This window comes from Rhinoderma darwinii, unplaced genomic scaffold (assembly GCF_050947455.1).
Source record: "Rhinoderma darwinii isolate aRhiDar2 unplaced genomic scaffold, aRhiDar2.hap1 Scaffold_888, whole genome shotgun sequence".
In the NCBI taxonomy this organism is placed as follows: Eukaryota; Metazoa; Chordata; class Amphibia; order Anura; family Rhinodermatidae; genus Rhinoderma; species Rhinoderma darwinii.
Genome location: NW_027464459.1, coordinates 73,340 through 89,678, shown reverse-complemented (window position 1 = coordinate 89,678; position 16,339 = coordinate 73,340). Strand labels below are relative to the sequence as shown.

Below are 16,339 nucleotides of genomic sequence, written 5' to 3'. Positions count from 1 at the left end.
GTACTTTATGTAAGTGGTAAAATGTGGTCGATACAATCCGAATCGTAGAGAAAATTGTAGAGAAAATTAGCATTTTTCTAAATGTATCTGCTTGTAAGACAGATAATAATCCTGGTACTGCAATTTCGTCCTATTTAAAGAGGCTCTGTCACTTGTACTTCCCTATCTCCTAGCTAATTTGATAGGCGCTGTCACACTGATAATACTAGTGAAAATTTTGTCCCAAAACGTTTATTATTTCAAAAGTTATGAGCTTTTTTCTAAATATGTAAATGAGGATTTATAAGACAACTGGGAGGTAACAGCAGCGATTCTCCTGAGGTGGGGCTTCCTCCCAGCCTCTGACTCTGTCCTATCAGCAGGATGCTGTTTCACAGCATTAGGAGACAGTCTAGAGGGAAGGGGGATCCATTCAAACAGCCATATCTCGGGCTGTGGACGACCTAGAACCACGGTTCTGGTGGCATATGAAAGGGGAGATTCCATTCCGTCATATGACAGTAGAATCACAGTTCTAGCTGTGACAGAGCCTGAGATATAGCCAGTTGAATACAGAATTGGGAATGAAAGCTGTATACTATAAGATCACACTGTGTTGCTGGACAGGGAAGGGTGCAGAAGCTGATTGGACAGCGTCATACAGAAAACATTACACCGCCCAAAGTGAAAAGAAAGAGTCTTGTTTTATAATTCTGGTTATTGATGTGTCTAAAAGTGACAATTCTCCCCGTCGGGGAATCGAACCCCGGTCTCCCGCGTGACAGGCGGGGATACTCTCCACTATACTAACGAGGACCTGCTGATACCACGCACGGCTGTGTGAGTTGCGTGGAGCAGGCCTAGCGGCGGCGCATGTGTGGCCTGAGTGCATTGTGTAAATGGCATATATGTGGAATGGGTCTGTATGGCGTGTCCGATGCCGAGAGTGGTCTTTGTTTTGGTAACTATGCTATGCCCCCACATCCCTGTGCTCGTTATTCACTATTAATCTGACACCACTGAGACCATTCAACAACTCTAATACAGATTAGTGTGCCCCCCTATGATAGGAAAATGAATAAATATGGCAATGACATATTGTCTTCTCTTTATGTGGTAATAACTTTGGAATTCTTTTATTTATCCAAGCATTCTGAGATTGTTTTCTTGTGACACATTGTACTTTATGTAAGTGGTAAAATGTGGTCGATACAATCCGAATCGTAGAGAAAATTGTAGAGAAAATTAGCATTTTTCTAAATGTATCTGCTTGTAAGACAGATAATAATCCTGGTACTGCAATTTCGTCCTATTTAAAGAGGCTCTGTCACTTGTACTTCCCTATCTCCTAGCTAATTTGATAGGCGCTGTCACACTGATAATACTAGTGAAAATTGTGTCCCAAAACGTTTATTATTTCAAAAGTTATGAGCTTTTTTCTAAATATGTAAATGAGGATTTATAAGACAACTGGGAGGTAACAACAGCGATTCTCCTGAGGTGGGGCTTCCTCCCAGCCTCTGACTCTGTCCTATCAGCAGGATGCTGTTTCACAGCATTAGGAGACAGTCTAGAGGGAAGGGGGATCCATTCAAACAGCCATATCTCGGGCTGTGGACGACCTAGAACCGCGGTTCTGGTGGCATATGAAAGGGGAGATTCCAATCTTTCATATGACAGTAGAATCACAGTTCTAGCTGTGACAGAGCCTGAGATATAGCCAGTTGAATACAGAATTGGGAATGAAAGCTGTATACTATAAGATCACACTGTGTTGCTGGACAGGGAAGGGTGCAGAAGCTGATTGGACAGCGTCATACAGAAAACATTACACCGCCCAAAGTGAAAAGAAAGAGTCTTGTTTTATAATTCTGGTTATTGATGTGTCTAAAAGCGACAATTCTCCCCGTCGGGGAATCGAACCCCGGTCTCCCGCGTGACAGGCGGGGATACTCTCCACTATACTAACGAGGACCTGCTGATACCACGGCTGTGTGAGTTGCGTGGAGCAGGCCTAGCGGCGGCGCATGTGTGGCCTGAGTGCATTGTGTAAATGGCATATATGTGGAATGGGTCTGTATGGCGTGTCCGATGCCGAGAGTGGTCTTTGTTTTGGTAACTATGCTATGCCCCCACATCCCTGTGCTCGTTATTCACTATTAATCTGACACCACTGAGACCATTCAACAACTCTAATACAGATTAGTGTGCCCCCCTATGATAGGAAAATGAATAAATATGGCAATGACATATTGTCTTCTCTTTATGTGGTAATAACTTTGGAATTCTTTTATTTATCCAAGCATTCTGAGATTGTTTTCTTGTGACACATTGTACTTTATGTAAGTGGTAAAATGTGGTCGATACAATCCGAATCGTAGAGAAAATTGTAGAGAAAATTAGCATTTTTCTAAATGTATCTGCTTGTAAGACAGATAATAATCCTGGTACTGCAATTTCGTCCTATTTAAAGAGGCTCTGTCACTTGTACTTCCCTATCTCCTAGCTAATTTGATAGGCGCTGTCACACTGATAATACTAGTGAAAATTTTGTCCCAAAACGTTTATTATTTCAAAAGTTATGAGCTTTTTTCTAAATATGTAAATGAGGATTTATAAGACAACTGGGAGGTAACAGCAGCGATTCTCCTGAGGTGGTGCTTCCTCCCAGCCTCTGACTCTGTCCTATCAGCAGGATGCTGTTTCACAGCATTAGGAGACAGTCTAGAGGGAAGGGGGATCCATTCAAACAGCCATATCTCGGGCTGTGGACGACCTAGAACCGCGGTTCTGGTGGCATATGAAAGGGGAGATTCCAATCTTTCATATGACAGTAGAATCACAGTTCTAGCTGTGACAGAGCCTGAGATATAGCCAGTTGAATACAGAATTGGGAATGAAAGCTGTATACTATAAGATCACACTGTGTTGCTGGACAGGGAAGGGTGCAGAAGCTGATTGGACAGCGTCATACAGAAAACATTACACCGCCCAAAGTGAAAAGAAAGAGTCTTGTTTTATAATTCTGGTTATTGATGTGTCTAAAAGCGACAATTCTCCCCATCGGCGAATCGAACCCCGGTCTCCCGCGTGACAGGCGGGGATACTCTCCACTATACTAACGAGGACCTGCTGATACCACGGCTGTGTGAGTTGCGTGGAGCAGGCCTAGCGGCGGCGCATGTGTGGCCTGAGTGCATTGTGTAAATGGCATATATGTGGAATGGGTCTGTATGGCGTGTCCGATGCCGAGAGTGGTCTTTGTTTTGGTAACTATGCTATGCCCCCACATCCCTGTGCTCGTTATTCACTATTAATCTGACACCACTGAGACCATTCAACAACTCTAATACAGATTAGTGTGCCCCCCTATGATAGGAAAATGAATAAATATGGCAATGACATATTGTCTTCTCTTTATGTGGTAATAACTTTGGAATTCTTTTATTTATCCAAGCATTCTGAGATTGTTTTCTTGTGACACATTGTACTTTATGTAAGTGGTAAAATGTGGTCGATACAATCCGAATCGTAGAGAAAATTGTAGAGAAAATTAGCATTTTTCTAAATGTATCTGCTTGTAAGACAGATAATAATCCTGGTACTGCAATTTCGTCCTATTTAAAGAGGCTCTGTCACTTGTACTTCCCTATCTCCTAGCTAATTTGATAGGCGCTGTCACACTGATAATACTAGTGAAAATTTTGTCCCAAAACGTTTATTATTTCAAAAGTTATGAGCTTTTTTCTAAATATGTAAATGAGGATTTATAAGACAACTGGGAGGTAACAGCAGCGATTCTCCTGAGGTGGTGCTTCCTCCCAGCCTCTGACTCTGTCCTATCAGCAGGATGCTGTTTCACAGCATTAGGAGACAGTCTAGAGGGAAGGGGGATCCATTCAAACAGCCATATCTCGGGCTGTGGACGACCTAGAACCACGGTTCTGGTGGCATATGAAAGGGGAGATTCCATTCCGTCATATGACAGTAGAATCACAGTTCTAGCTGTGACAGAGCCTGAGATATAGCCAGTTGAATACAGAATTGGGAATGAAAGCTGTATACTATAAGATCACACTGTGTTGCTGGACAGGGAAGGGTGCAGAAGCTGATTGGACAGCGTCATACAGAAAACATTACACCGCCCAAAGTGAAAAGAAAGAGTCTTGTTTTATAATTCTGGTTATTGATGTGTCTAAAAGTGACAATTCTCCCCGTCGGGGAATCGAACCCCGGTCTCCCGCGTGACAGGCGGGGATACTCTCCACTATACTAACGAGGACCTGCTGATACCACGGCTGTGTGAGTTGCGTGGAGCAGGCCTAGCGGCGGCGCATGTGTGGCCTGAGTGCATTGTGTAAATGGCATATATGTGGAATGGGTCTGTATGGCGTGTCCGATGCCGAGAGTGGTCTTTGTTTTGGTAACTATGCTATGCCCCCACATCCCTGTGCTCGTTATTCACTATTAATCTGACACCACTGAGACCATTCAACAACTCTAATACAGATTAGTGTGCCCCCCTATGATAGGAAAATGAATAAATATGGCAATGACATATTGTCTTCTCTTTATGTGGTAATAAATTTGGAATTCTTTTATTTATCCAAGCATTCTGAGATTGTTTTCTTGTGACACATTGTACTTTATGTAAGTGGTAAAATGTGGTCGATACAATCCGAATCGTAGAGAAAATTGTAGAGAAAATTAGCATTTTTCTAAATGTATCTGCTTGTAAGACAGATAATAATCCTGGTACTGCAATTTCGTCCTATTTAAAGAGGCTCTGTCACTTGTACTTCCCTATCTCCTAGCTAATTTGATAGGCGCTGTCACACTGATAATACTAGTGAAAATTGTGTCCCAAAACGTTTATTATTTCAAAAGTTATGAGCTTTTTTCTAAATATGTAAATGAGGATTTATAAGACAACTGGGAGGTAACAGCAGCGATTCTCCTGAGGTGGTGCTTCCTCCCAGCCTCTGACTCTGTCCTATCAGCAGGATGCTGTTTCACAGCATTAGGAGACAGTCTAGAGGGAAGGGGGATCCATTCAAACAGCCATATCTCGGGCTGTGGACGACCTAGAACCGCGGTTCTGGTGGCATATGAAAGGGGAGATTCCAATCTTTCATATGACAGTAGAATCACAGTTCTAGCTGTGACAGAGCCTGAGATATAGCCAGTTGAATACAGAATTGGGAATGAAAGCTGTATACTATAAGATCACACTGTGTTGCTGGACAGGGAAGGGTGCAGAAGCTGATTGGACAGCGTCATACAGAAAACATTACACCGCCCAAAGTGAAAAGAAAGAGTCTTGTTTTATAATTCTGGTTATTGATGTGTCTAAAAGCGACAATTCTCCCCGTCGGGGAATCGAACCACGGTCTCCCGCGTGACAGGCGGGGATACTCTCCACTATACTAACGAGGACCTGCTGATACCACGGCTGTGTGAGTTGCGTGGAGCAGGCCTAGCGGCGGCGCATGTGTGGCCTGAGTGCATTGTGTAAATGGCATATATGTGGAATGGGTCTGTATGGCGTGTCCGATGCCGAGAGTGGTCTTTGTTTTGGTAACTATGCTATGCCCCCACATCCCTGTGCTCGTTATTCACTATTAATCTGACACCACTGAGACCATTCAACAACTCTAATACAGATTAGTGTGCCCCCCTATGATAGGAAAATGAATAAATATGGCAATGACATATTGTCTTCTCTTTATGTGGTAATAACTTTGGAATTCTTTTATTTATCCAAGCATTCTGAGATTGTTTTCTTGTGACACATTGTACTTTATGTAAGTGGTAAAATGTGGTCGATACAATCCGAATCGTAGAGAAAATTGTAGAGAAAATTAGCATTTTTCTAAATGTATCTGCTTGTAAGACAGATAATAATCCTGGTACTGCAATTTCGTCCTATTTAAAGAGGCTCTGTCACTTGTACTTCCCTATCTCCTAGCTAATTTGATAGGCGCTGTCACACTGATAATACTAGTGAAAATTTTGTCCCAAAACGTTTATTATTTCAAAAGTTATGAGCTTTTTTCTAAATATGTAAATGAGGATTTATAAGACAACTGGGAGGTAACAGCAGCGATTCTCCTGAGGTGGTGCTTCCTCCCAGCCTCTGACTCTGTCCTATCAGCAGGATGCTGTTTCACAGCATTAGGAGACAGTCTAGAGGGAAGGGGGATCCATTCAAACAGCCATATCTCGGGCTGTGGACGACCTAGAACCGCGGTTCTGGTGGCATATGAAAGGGGAGATTCCAATCTTTCATATGACAGTAGAATCACAGTTCTAGCTGTGACAGAGCCTGAGATATAGCCAGTTGAATACAGAATTGGGAATGAAAGCTGTATACTATAAGATCACACTGTGTTGCTGGACAGGGAAGGGTGCAGAAGCTGATTGGACAGCGTCATACAGAAAACATTACACCGCCCAAAGTGAAAAGAAAGAGTCTTGTTTTATAATTCTGGTTATTGATGTGTCTAAAAGTGACAATTCTCCCCGTCGGGGAATCGAACCCCGGTCTCCCGCGTGACAGGCGGGGATACTCTCCACTATACTAACGAGGACCTGCTGATACCACGGCTGTGTGAGTTGCGTGGAGCAGGCCTAGCGGCGGCGCATGTGTGGCCTGAGTGCATTGTGTAAATGGCATATATGTGGAATGGGTCTGTATGGCGTGTCCGATGCCGAGAGTGGTCTTTGTTTTGGTAACTATGCTATGCCCCCACATCCCTGTGCTCGTTATTCACTATTAATCTGACACCACTGAGACCATTCAACAACTCTAATACAGATTAGTGTGCCCCCCTATGATAGGAAAATGAATAAATATGGCAATGACATATTGTCTTCTCTTTATGTGGTAATAACTTTGGAATTCTTTTATTTATCCAAGCATTCTGAGATTGTTTTCTTGTGACACATTGTACTTTATGTAAGTGGTAAAATGTGGTCGATACAATCCGAATCGTAGAGAAAATTGTAGAGAAAATTAGCATTTTTCTAAATGTATCTGCTTGTAAGACAGATAATAATCCTGGTACTGCAATTTCGTCCTATTTAAAGAGGCTCTGTCACTTGTACTTCCCTATCTCCTAGCTAATTTGATAGGCGCTGTCACACTGATAATACTAGTGAAAATTGTGTCCCAAAACGTTTATTATTTCAAAAGTTATGAGCTTTTTTCTAAATATGTAAATGAGGATTTATAAGACAACTGGGAGGTAACAGCAGCGATTCTCCTGAGGTGGGGCTTCCTCCCAGCCTCTGACTCTGTCCTATCAGCAGGATGCTGTTTCACAGCATTAGGAGACAGTCTAGAGGGAAGGGGGATCCATTCAAACAGCCATATCTCGGGCTGTGGACGACCTAGAACCGCGGTTCTGGTGGCATATGAAAGGGGAGATTCCAATCTTTCATATGACAGTAGAATCACAGTTCTAGCTGTGACAGAGCCTGAGATATAGCCAGTTGAATACAGAATTGGGAATGAAAGCTGTATACTATAAGATCACACTGTGTTGCTGGACAGGGAAGGGTGCAGAAGCTGATTGGACAGCGTCATACAGAAAACATTACACCGCCCAAAGTGAAAAGAAAGAGTCTTGTTTTATAATTCTGGTTATTGATGTGTCTAAAAGCGACAATTCTCCCCGTCGGGGAATCGAACCCCGGTCTCCCGCGTGACAGGCGGGGATACTCTCCACTATACTAACGAGGACCTGCTGATACCACGGCTGTGTGAGTTGCGTGGAGCAGGCCTAGCGGCGGCGCATGTGTGGCCTGAGTGCATTGTGTAAATGGCATATATGTGGAATGGGTCTGTATGGCGTGTCCGATGCCGAGAGTGGTCTTTGTTTTGGTAACTATGCTATGCCCCCACATCCCTGTGCTCGTTATTCACTATTAATCTGACACCACTGAGACCATTCAACAACTCTAATACAGATTAGTGTGCCCCCCTATGATAGGAAAATGAATAAATATGGCAATGACATATTGTCTTCTCTTTATGTGGTAATAACTTTGGAATTCTTTTATTTATCCAAGCATTCTGAGATTGTTTTCTTGTGACACATTGTACTTTATGTAAGTGGTAAAATGTGGTCGATACAATCCGAATCGTAGAGAAAATTGTAGAGAAAATTAGCATTTTTCTAAATGTATCTGCTTGTAAGACAGATAATAATCCTGGTACTGCAATTTCGTCCTATTTAAAGAGGCTCTGTCACTTGTACTTCCCTATCTCCTAGCTAATTTGATAGGCGCTGTCACACTGATAATACTAGTGAAAATTTTGTCCCAAAACGTTTATTATTTCAAAAGTTATGAGCTTTTTTCTAAATATGTAAATGAGGATTTATAAGACAACTGGGAGGTAACAGCAGCGATTCTCCTGAGGTGGTGCTTCCTCCCAGCCTCTGACTCTGTCCTATCAGCAGGATGCTGTTTCACAGCATTAGGAGACAGTCTAGAGGGAAGGGGGATCCATTCAAACAGCCATATCTCGGGCTGTGGACGACCTAGAACCGCGGTTCTGGTGGCATATGAAAGGGGAGATTCCAATCTTTCATATGACAGTAGAATCACAGTTCTAGCTGTGACAGAGCCTGAGATATAGCCAGTTGAATACAGAATTGGGAATGAAAGCTGTATACTATAAGATCACACTGTGTTGCTGGACAGGGAAGGGTGCAGAAGCTGATTGGACAGCGTCATACAGAAAACATTACACCGCCCAAAGTGAAAAGAAAGAGTCTTGTTTTATAATTCTGGTTATTGATGTGTCTAAAAGTGACAATTCTCCCTGTCGGGGAATCGAACCCCGGTCTCCCGCGTGACAGGCGGGGATACTCTCCACTATACTAACGAGGACCTGCTGATACCACGCACGGCTGTGTGAGTTGCGTGGAGCAGGCCTAGCGGCGGCGCATGTGTGGCCTGAGTGCATTGTGTAAATGGCATATATGTGGAATGGGTCTGTATGGCGTGTCCGATGCCGAGAGTGGTCTTTGTTTTGGTAACTATGCTATGCCCCCACATCCCTGTGCTCGTTATTCACTATTAATCTGACACCACTGAGACCATTCAACAACTCTAATACAGATTAGTGTGCCCCCCTATGATAGGAAAATGAATAAATATGGCAATGACATATTGTCTTCTCTTTATGTGGTAATAACTTTGGAATTCTTTTATTTATCCAAGCATTCTGAGATTGTTTTCTTGTGACACATTGTACTTTATGTAAGTGGTAAAATGTGGTCGATACAATCCGAATCGTAGAGAAAATTGTAGAGAAAATTAGCATTTTTCTAAATGTATCTGCTTGTAAGACAGATAATAATCCTGGTACTGCAATTTCGTCCTATTTAAAGAGGCTCTGTCACTTGTACTTCCCTATCTCCTAGCTAATTTGATAGGCGCTGTCACACTGATAATACTAGTGAAAATTGTGTCCCAAAACGTTTATTATTTCAAAAGTTATGAGCTTTTTTCTAAATATGTAAATGAGGATTTATAAGACAACTGGGAGGTAACAGCAGCGATTCTCCTGAGGTGGGGCTTCCTCCCAGCCTCTGACTCTGTCCTATCAGCAGGATGCTGTTTCACAGCATTAGGAGACAGTCTAGAGGGAAGGGGGATCCATTCAAACAGCCATATCTCGGGCTGTGGACGACCTAGAACCACGGTTCTGGTGGCATATGAAAGGGGAGATTCCATTCCGTCATATGACAGTAGAATCACAGTTCTAGCTGTGACAGAGCCTGAGATATAGCCAGTTGAATACAGAATTGGGAATGAAAGCTGTATACTATAAGATCACACTGTGTTGCTGGACAGGGAAGGGTGCAGAAGCTGATTGGACAGCGTCATACAGAAAACATTACACCGCCCAAAGTGAAAAGAAAGAGTCTTGTTTTATAATTCTGGTTATTGATGTGTCTAAAAGTGACAATTCTCCCCGTCGGGGAATCGAACCCCGGTCTCCCGCGTGACAGGCGGGGATACTCTCCACTATACTAACGAGGACCTGCTGATACCACGCACGGCTGTGTGAGTTGCGTGGAGCAGGCCTAGCGGCGGCGCATGTGTGGCCTGAGTGCATTGTGTAAATGGCATATATGTGGAATGGGTCTGTATGGCGTGTCCGATGCCGAGAGTGGTCTTTGTTTTGGTAACTATGCTATGCCCCCACATCCCTGTGCTCGTTATTCACTATTAATCTGACACCACTGAGACCATTCAACAACTCTAATACAGATTAGTGTGCCCCCCTATGATAGGAAAATGAATAAATATGGCAATGACATATTGTCTTCTCTTTATGTGGTAATAACTTTGGAATTCTTTTATTTATCCAAGCATTCTGAGATTGTTTTCTTGTGACACATTGTACTTTATGTAAGTGGTAAAATGTGGTCGATACAATCCGAATCGTAGAGAAAATTGTAGAGAAAATTAGCATTTTTCTAAATGTATCTGCTTGTAAGACAGATAATAATCCTGGTACTGCAATTTCGTCCTATTTAAAGAGGCTCTGTCACTTGTACTTCCCTATCTCCTAGCTAATTTGATAGGCGCTGTCACACTGATAATACTAGTGAAAATTGTGTCCCAAAACGTTTATTATTTCAAAAGTTATGAGCTTTTTTCTAAATATGTAAATGAGGATTTATAAGACAACTGGGAGGTAACAACAGCGATTCTCCTGAGGTGGGGCTTCCTCCCAGCCTCTGACTCTGTCCTATCAGCAGGATGCTGTTTCACAGCATTAGGAGACAGTCTAGAGGGAAGGGGGATCCATTCAAACAGCCATATCTCGGGCTGTGGACGACCTAGAACCACGGTTCTGGTGGCATATGAAAGGGGAGATTCCATTCCGTCATATGACAGTAGAATCACAGTTCTAGCTGTGACAGAGCCTGAGATATAGCCAGTTGAATACAGAATTGGGAATGAAAGCTGTATACTATAAGATCACACTGTGTTGCTGGACAGGGAAGGGTGCAGAAGCTGATTGGACAGCGTCATACAGAAAACATTACACCGCCCAAAGTGAAAAGAAAGAGTCTTGTTTTATAATTCTGGTTATTGATGTGTCTAAAAGTGACAATTCTCCCCGTCGGGGAACCGAACCCCGGTCTCCCGCGTGACAGGCGGGGATACTCTCCACTATACTAACGAGGACCTGCTGATACCACGCACGGCTGTGTGAGTTGCGTGGAGCAGGCCTAGCGGCGGCGCATGTGTGGCCTGAGTGCATTGTGTAAATGGCATATATGTGGAATGGGTCTGTATGGCGTGTCCGATGCCGAGAGTGGTCTTTGTTTTGGTAACTATGCTATGCCCCCACATCCCTGTGCTCGTTATTCACTATTAATCTGACACCACTGAGACCATTCAACAACTCTAATACAGATTAGTGTGCCCCCCTATGATAGGAAAATGAATAAATATGGCAATGACATATTGTCTTCTCTTTATGTGGTAATAACTTTGGAATTCTTTTATTTATCCAAGCATTCTGAGATTGTTTTCTTGTGACACATTGTACTTTATGTAAGTGGTAAAATGTGGTCGATACAATCCGAATCGTAGAGAAAATTGTAGAGAAAATTAGCATTTTTCTAAATGTATCTGCTTGTAAGACAGATAATAATCCTGGTACTGCAATTTCGTCCTATTTAAAGAGGCTCTGTCACTTGTACTTCCCTATCTCCTAGCTAATTTGATAGGCGCTGTCACACTGATAATACTAGTGAAAATTGTGTCCCAAAACGTTTATTATTTCAAAAGTTATGAGCTTTTTTCTAAATATGTAAATGAGGATTTATAAGACAACTGGGAGGTAACAGCAGCGATTCTCCTGAGGTGGGGCTTCCTCCCAGCCTCTGACTCTGTCCTATCAGCAGGATGCTGTTTCACAGCATTAGGAGACAGTCTAGAGGGAAGGGGGATCCATTCAAACAGCCATATCTCGGGCTGTGGACGACCTAGAACCGCGGTTCTGGTGGCATATGAAAGGGGAGATTCCAATCTTTCATATGACAGTAGAATCACAGTTCTAGCTGTGACAGAGCCTGAGATATAGCCAGTTGAATACAGAATTGGGAATGAAAGCTGTATACTATAAGATCACACTGTGTTGCTGGACAGGGAAGGGTGCAGAAGCTGATTGGACAGCGTCATACAGAAAACATTACACCGCCCAAAGTGAAAAGAAAGAGTCTTGTTTTATAATTCTGGTTATTGATGTGTCTAAAAGTGACAATTCTCCCCGTCGGGGAATCGAACCCCGGTCTCCCGCGTGACAGGCGGGGATACTCTCCACTATACTAACGAGGACCTGCTGATACCACGCACGGCTGTGTGAGTTGCGTGGAGCAGGCCTAGCGGCGGCGCATGTGTGGCCTGAGTGCATTGTGTAAATGGCATATATGTGGAATGGGTCTGTATGGCGTGTCCGATGCCGAGAGTGGTCTTTGTTTTGGTAACTATGCTATGCCCCCACATCCCTGTGCTCGTTATTCACTATTAATCTGACACCACTGAGACCATTCAACAACTCTAATACAGATTAGTGTGCCCCCCTATGATAGGAAAATGAATAAATATGGCAATGACATATTGTCTTCTCTTTATGTGGTAATAACTTTGGAATTCTTTTATTTATCCAAGCATTCTGAGATTGTTTTCTTGTGACACATTGTACTTTATGTAAGTGGTAAAATGTGGTCGATACATTCCGAATCGTAGAGAAAATTGTAGAGAAAATTAGCATTTTTCTAAATGTATCTGCTTGTAAGACAGATAATAATCCTGGTACTGCAATTTCGTCCTATTTAAAGAGGCTCTGTCACTTGTACTTCCCTATCTCCTAGCTAATTTGATAGGCGCTGTCACACTGATAATACTAGTGAAAATTGTGTCCCAAAACGTTTATTATTTCAAAAGTTATGAGCTTTTTTCTAAATATGTAAATGAGGATTTATAAGACAACTGGGAGGTAACAGCAGCGATTCTCCTGAGGTGGGGCTTCCTCCCAGCCTCTGACTCTGTCCTATCAGCAGGATGCTGTTTCACAGCATTAGGAGACAGTCTAGAGGGAAGGGGGATCCATTCAAACAGCCATATCTCGGGCTGTGGACGACCTAGAACCGCGGTTCTGGTGGCATATGAAAGGGGAGATTCCAATCTTTCATATGACAGTAGAATCACAGTTCTAGCTGTGACAGAGCCTGAGATATAGCCAGTTGAATACAGAATTGGGAATGAAAGCTGTATACTATAAGATCACACTGTGTTGCTGGACAGGGAAGGGTGCAGAAGCTGATTGGACAGCGTCATACAGAAAACATTACACCGCCCAAAGTGAAAAGAAAGAGTCTTGTTTTATAATTCTGGTTATTGATGTGTCTAAAAGTGACAATTCTCCCCGTCGGGGAATCGAACCCCGGTCTCCCGCGTGACAGGCGGGGATACTCTCCACTATACTAACGAGGACCTGCTGATACCACGGCTGTGTGAGTTGCGTGGAGCAGGCCTAGCGGCGGCGCATGTGTGGCCTGAGTGCATTGTGTAAATGGCATATATGTGGAATGGGTCTGTATGGCGTGTCCGATGCCGAGAGTGGTCTTTGTTTTGGTAACTATGCTATGCCCCCACATCCCTGTGCTCGTTATTCACTATTAATCTGACACCACTGAGACCATTCAACAACTCTAATACAGATTAGTGTGCCCCCCTATGATAGGAAAATGAATAAATATGGCAATGACATATTGTCTTCTCTTTATGTGGTAATAACTTTGGAATTCTTTTATTTATCCAAGCATTCTGAGATTGTTTTCTTGTGACACATTGTACTTTATGTAAGTGGTAAAATGTGGTCGATACAATCCGAATCGTAGAGAAAATTGTAGAGAAAATTAGCATTTTTCTAAATGTATCTGCTTGTAAGACAGATAATAATCCTGGTACTGCAATTTCGTCCTATTTAAAGAGGCTCTGTCACTTGTACTTCCCTATCTCCTAGCTAATTTGATAGGCGCTGTCACACTGATAATACTAGTGAAAATTGTGTCCCAAAACGTTTATTATTTCAAAAGTTATGAGCTTTTTTCTAAATATGTAAATGAGGATTTATAAGACGACTGGGAGGTAACAGCAGCGATTCTCCTGAGGTGGTGCTTCCTCCCAGCCTCTGACTCTGTCCTATCAGCAGGATGCTGTTTCACAGCATTAGGAGACAGTCTAGAGGGAAGGGGGATCCATTCAAACAGCCATATATCGGGCTGTGGACGACCTAGAACCGCGGTTCTGGTGGCATATGAAAGGGGAGATTCCAATCTTTCATATGACAGTAGAATCACAGTTCTAGCTGTGACAGAGCCTGAGATATAGCCAGTTGAATACAGAATTGGGAATGAAAGCTGTATACTATAAGATCACACTGTGTTGCTGGACAGGGAAGGGTGCAGAAGCTGATTGGACAGCGTCATACAGAAAACATTACACCGCCCAAAGTGAAAAGAAAGAGTCTTGTTTTATAATTCTGGTTATTGATGTGTCTAAAAGTGACAATTCTCCCCGTCGGGGAATCGAACCCCGGTCTCCCGCGTGACAGGCGGGGATACTCTCCACTATACTAACGAGGACCTGCTGATACCACGCACGGCTGTGTGAGTTGCGTGGAGCAGGCCTAGCGGCGGCGCATGTGTGGCCTGAGTGCATTGTGTAAATGGCATATATGTGGAATGGGTCTGTATGGCGTGTCCGATGCCGAGAGTGGTCTTTGTTTTGGTAACTATGCTATGCCCCCACATCCCTGTGCTCGTTATTCACTATTAATCTGACACCACTGAGACCATTCAACAACTCTAATACAGATTAGTGTGCCCCCCTATGATAGGAAAATGAATAAATATGGCAATGACATATTGTCTTCTCTTTATGTGGTAATAACTTTGGAATTCTTTTATTTATCCAAGCATTCTGAGATTGTTTTCTTGTGACACATTGTACTTTATGTAAGTGGTAAAATGTGGTCGATACATTCCGAATCGTAGAGAAAATTGTAGAGAAAATTAGCATTTTTCTAAATGTATCTGCTTGTAAGACAGATAATAATCCTGGTACTGCAATTTCGTCCTATTTAAAGAGGCTCTGTCACTTGTACTTCCCTATCTCCTAGCTAATTTGATAGGCGCTGTCACACTGATAATACTAGTGAAAATTGTGTCCCAAAACGTTTATTATTTCAAAAGTTATGAGCTTTTTTCTAAATATGTAAATGAGGATTTATAAGACAACTGGGAGGTAACAGCAGCGATTCTCCTGAGGTGGTGCTTCCTCCCAGCCTCTGACTCTGTCCTATCAGCAGGATGCTGTTTCACAGCATTAGGAGACAGTCTAGAGGGAAGGGGGATCCATTCAAACAGCCATATCTCGGGCTGTGGACGACCTAGAACCGCGGTTCTGGTGGCATATGAAAGGGGAGATTCCAATCTTTCATATGACAGTAGAATCACAGTTCTAGCTGTGACAGAGCCTGAGATATAGCCAGTTGAATACAGAATTGGGAATGAAAGCTGTATACTATAAGATCACACTGTGTTGCTGGACAGGGAAGGGTGCAGAAGCTGATTGGACAGCGTCATACAGAAAACATTACACCGCCCAAAGTGAAAAGAAAGAGTCTTGTTTTATAATTCTGGTTATTGATGTGTCTAAAAGCGACAATTCTCCCCGTCGGGGAATCGAACCCCGGTCTCCCGCGTGACAGGCGGGGATACTCTCCACTATACTAACGAGGACCTGCTGATACCACGGCTGTGTGAGTTGCGTGGAGCAGGCCTAGCGGCGGCGCATGTGTGGCCTGAGTGCATTGTGTAAATGGCATATATGTGGAATGGGTCTGTATGGCGTGTCCGATGCCGAGAGTGGTCTTTGTTTTGGTAACTATGCTATGCCCCCACATCCCTGTGCTCGTTATTCACTATTAATCTGACACCACTGAGACCATTCAACAACTCTAATACAGATTAGTGTGCCCCCCTATGATAGGAAAATGAATAAATATGGCAATGACATATTGTCTTCTCTTTATGTGGTAATAACTTTGGAATTCTTTTATTTATCCAAGCATTCTGAGATTGTTTTCTTGTGACACATTGTACTTTATGTAAGTGGTAAAATGTGGTCGATACATTCCGAATCGTAGAGAAAATTGTAGAGAAAATTAGCATTTTTCTAAATGTATCTGCTTGTAAGACAGATAATAATCCTGGTACTGCAATTTCGTCCTATTTAAAGAGGCTCTGTCACTTGTACT

At 42.9% G+C, this 16,339-nt stretch overlaps 11 non-coding genes across 11 annotated transcripts; all 11 read right to left on the bottom strand.

Annotated features, from left to right (window-relative positions):
- Positions 1-723: 723 nt before the first annotated feature.
- TRNAD-GUC (transfer RNA aspartic acid (anticodon GUC)) lies at positions 724-795 on the bottom strand. The gene has a single exon. It is a non-coding gene; the product is annotated as a tRNA-Asp (tRNA).
- A 1,086-nt stretch (positions 796-1,881) lies between these two features.
- Positions 1,882-1,953, bottom strand: TRNAD-GUC (transfer RNA aspartic acid (anticodon GUC)). Its single transcript has one exon. It is a non-coding gene; the product is annotated as a tRNA-Asp (tRNA).
- A 2,236-nt stretch (positions 1,954-4,189) lies between these two features.
- TRNAD-GUC (transfer RNA aspartic acid (anticodon GUC)) lies at positions 4,190-4,261 on the bottom strand. Its single transcript has one exon. It is a non-coding gene; the product is annotated as a tRNA-Asp (tRNA).
- A 2,236-nt stretch (positions 4,262-6,497) lies between these two features.
- TRNAD-GUC (transfer RNA aspartic acid (anticodon GUC)) lies at positions 6,498-6,569 on the bottom strand. The gene has a single exon. It is a non-coding gene; the product is annotated as a tRNA-Asp (tRNA).
- A 1,082-nt stretch (positions 6,570-7,651) lies between these two features.
- TRNAD-GUC (transfer RNA aspartic acid (anticodon GUC)) lies at positions 7,652-7,723 on the bottom strand. The gene has a single exon. It is a non-coding gene; the product is annotated as a tRNA-Asp (tRNA).
- Positions 7,724-8,805: 1,082 nt separating this feature from the next.
- On the bottom strand, positions 8,806-8,877 carry TRNAD-GUC (transfer RNA aspartic acid (anticodon GUC)). Its single transcript has one exon. It is a non-coding gene; the product is annotated as a tRNA-Asp (tRNA).
- A 1,086-nt stretch (positions 8,878-9,963) lies between these two features.
- TRNAD-GUC (transfer RNA aspartic acid (anticodon GUC)) lies at positions 9,964-10,035 on the bottom strand. The gene has a single exon. It is a non-coding gene; the product is annotated as a tRNA-Asp (tRNA).
- Positions 10,036-12,279: 2,244 nt separating this feature from the next.
- Positions 12,280-12,351, bottom strand: TRNAD-GUC (transfer RNA aspartic acid (anticodon GUC)). Its single transcript has one exon. It is a non-coding gene; the product is annotated as a tRNA-Asp (tRNA).
- Positions 12,352-13,437: 1,086 nt separating this feature from the next.
- Positions 13,438-13,509, bottom strand: TRNAD-GUC (transfer RNA aspartic acid (anticodon GUC)). The gene has a single exon. It is a non-coding gene; the product is annotated as a tRNA-Asp (tRNA).
- A 1,082-nt stretch (positions 13,510-14,591) lies between these two features.
- Positions 14,592-14,663, bottom strand: TRNAD-GUC (transfer RNA aspartic acid (anticodon GUC)). Its single transcript has one exon. It is a non-coding gene; the product is annotated as a tRNA-Asp (tRNA).
- Positions 14,664-15,749: 1,086 nt separating this feature from the next.
- On the bottom strand, positions 15,750-15,821 carry TRNAD-GUC (transfer RNA aspartic acid (anticodon GUC)). Its single transcript has one exon. It is a non-coding gene; the product is annotated as a tRNA-Asp (tRNA).
- Between the last annotated feature and the right edge of the window lie 518 nt (positions 15,822-16,339).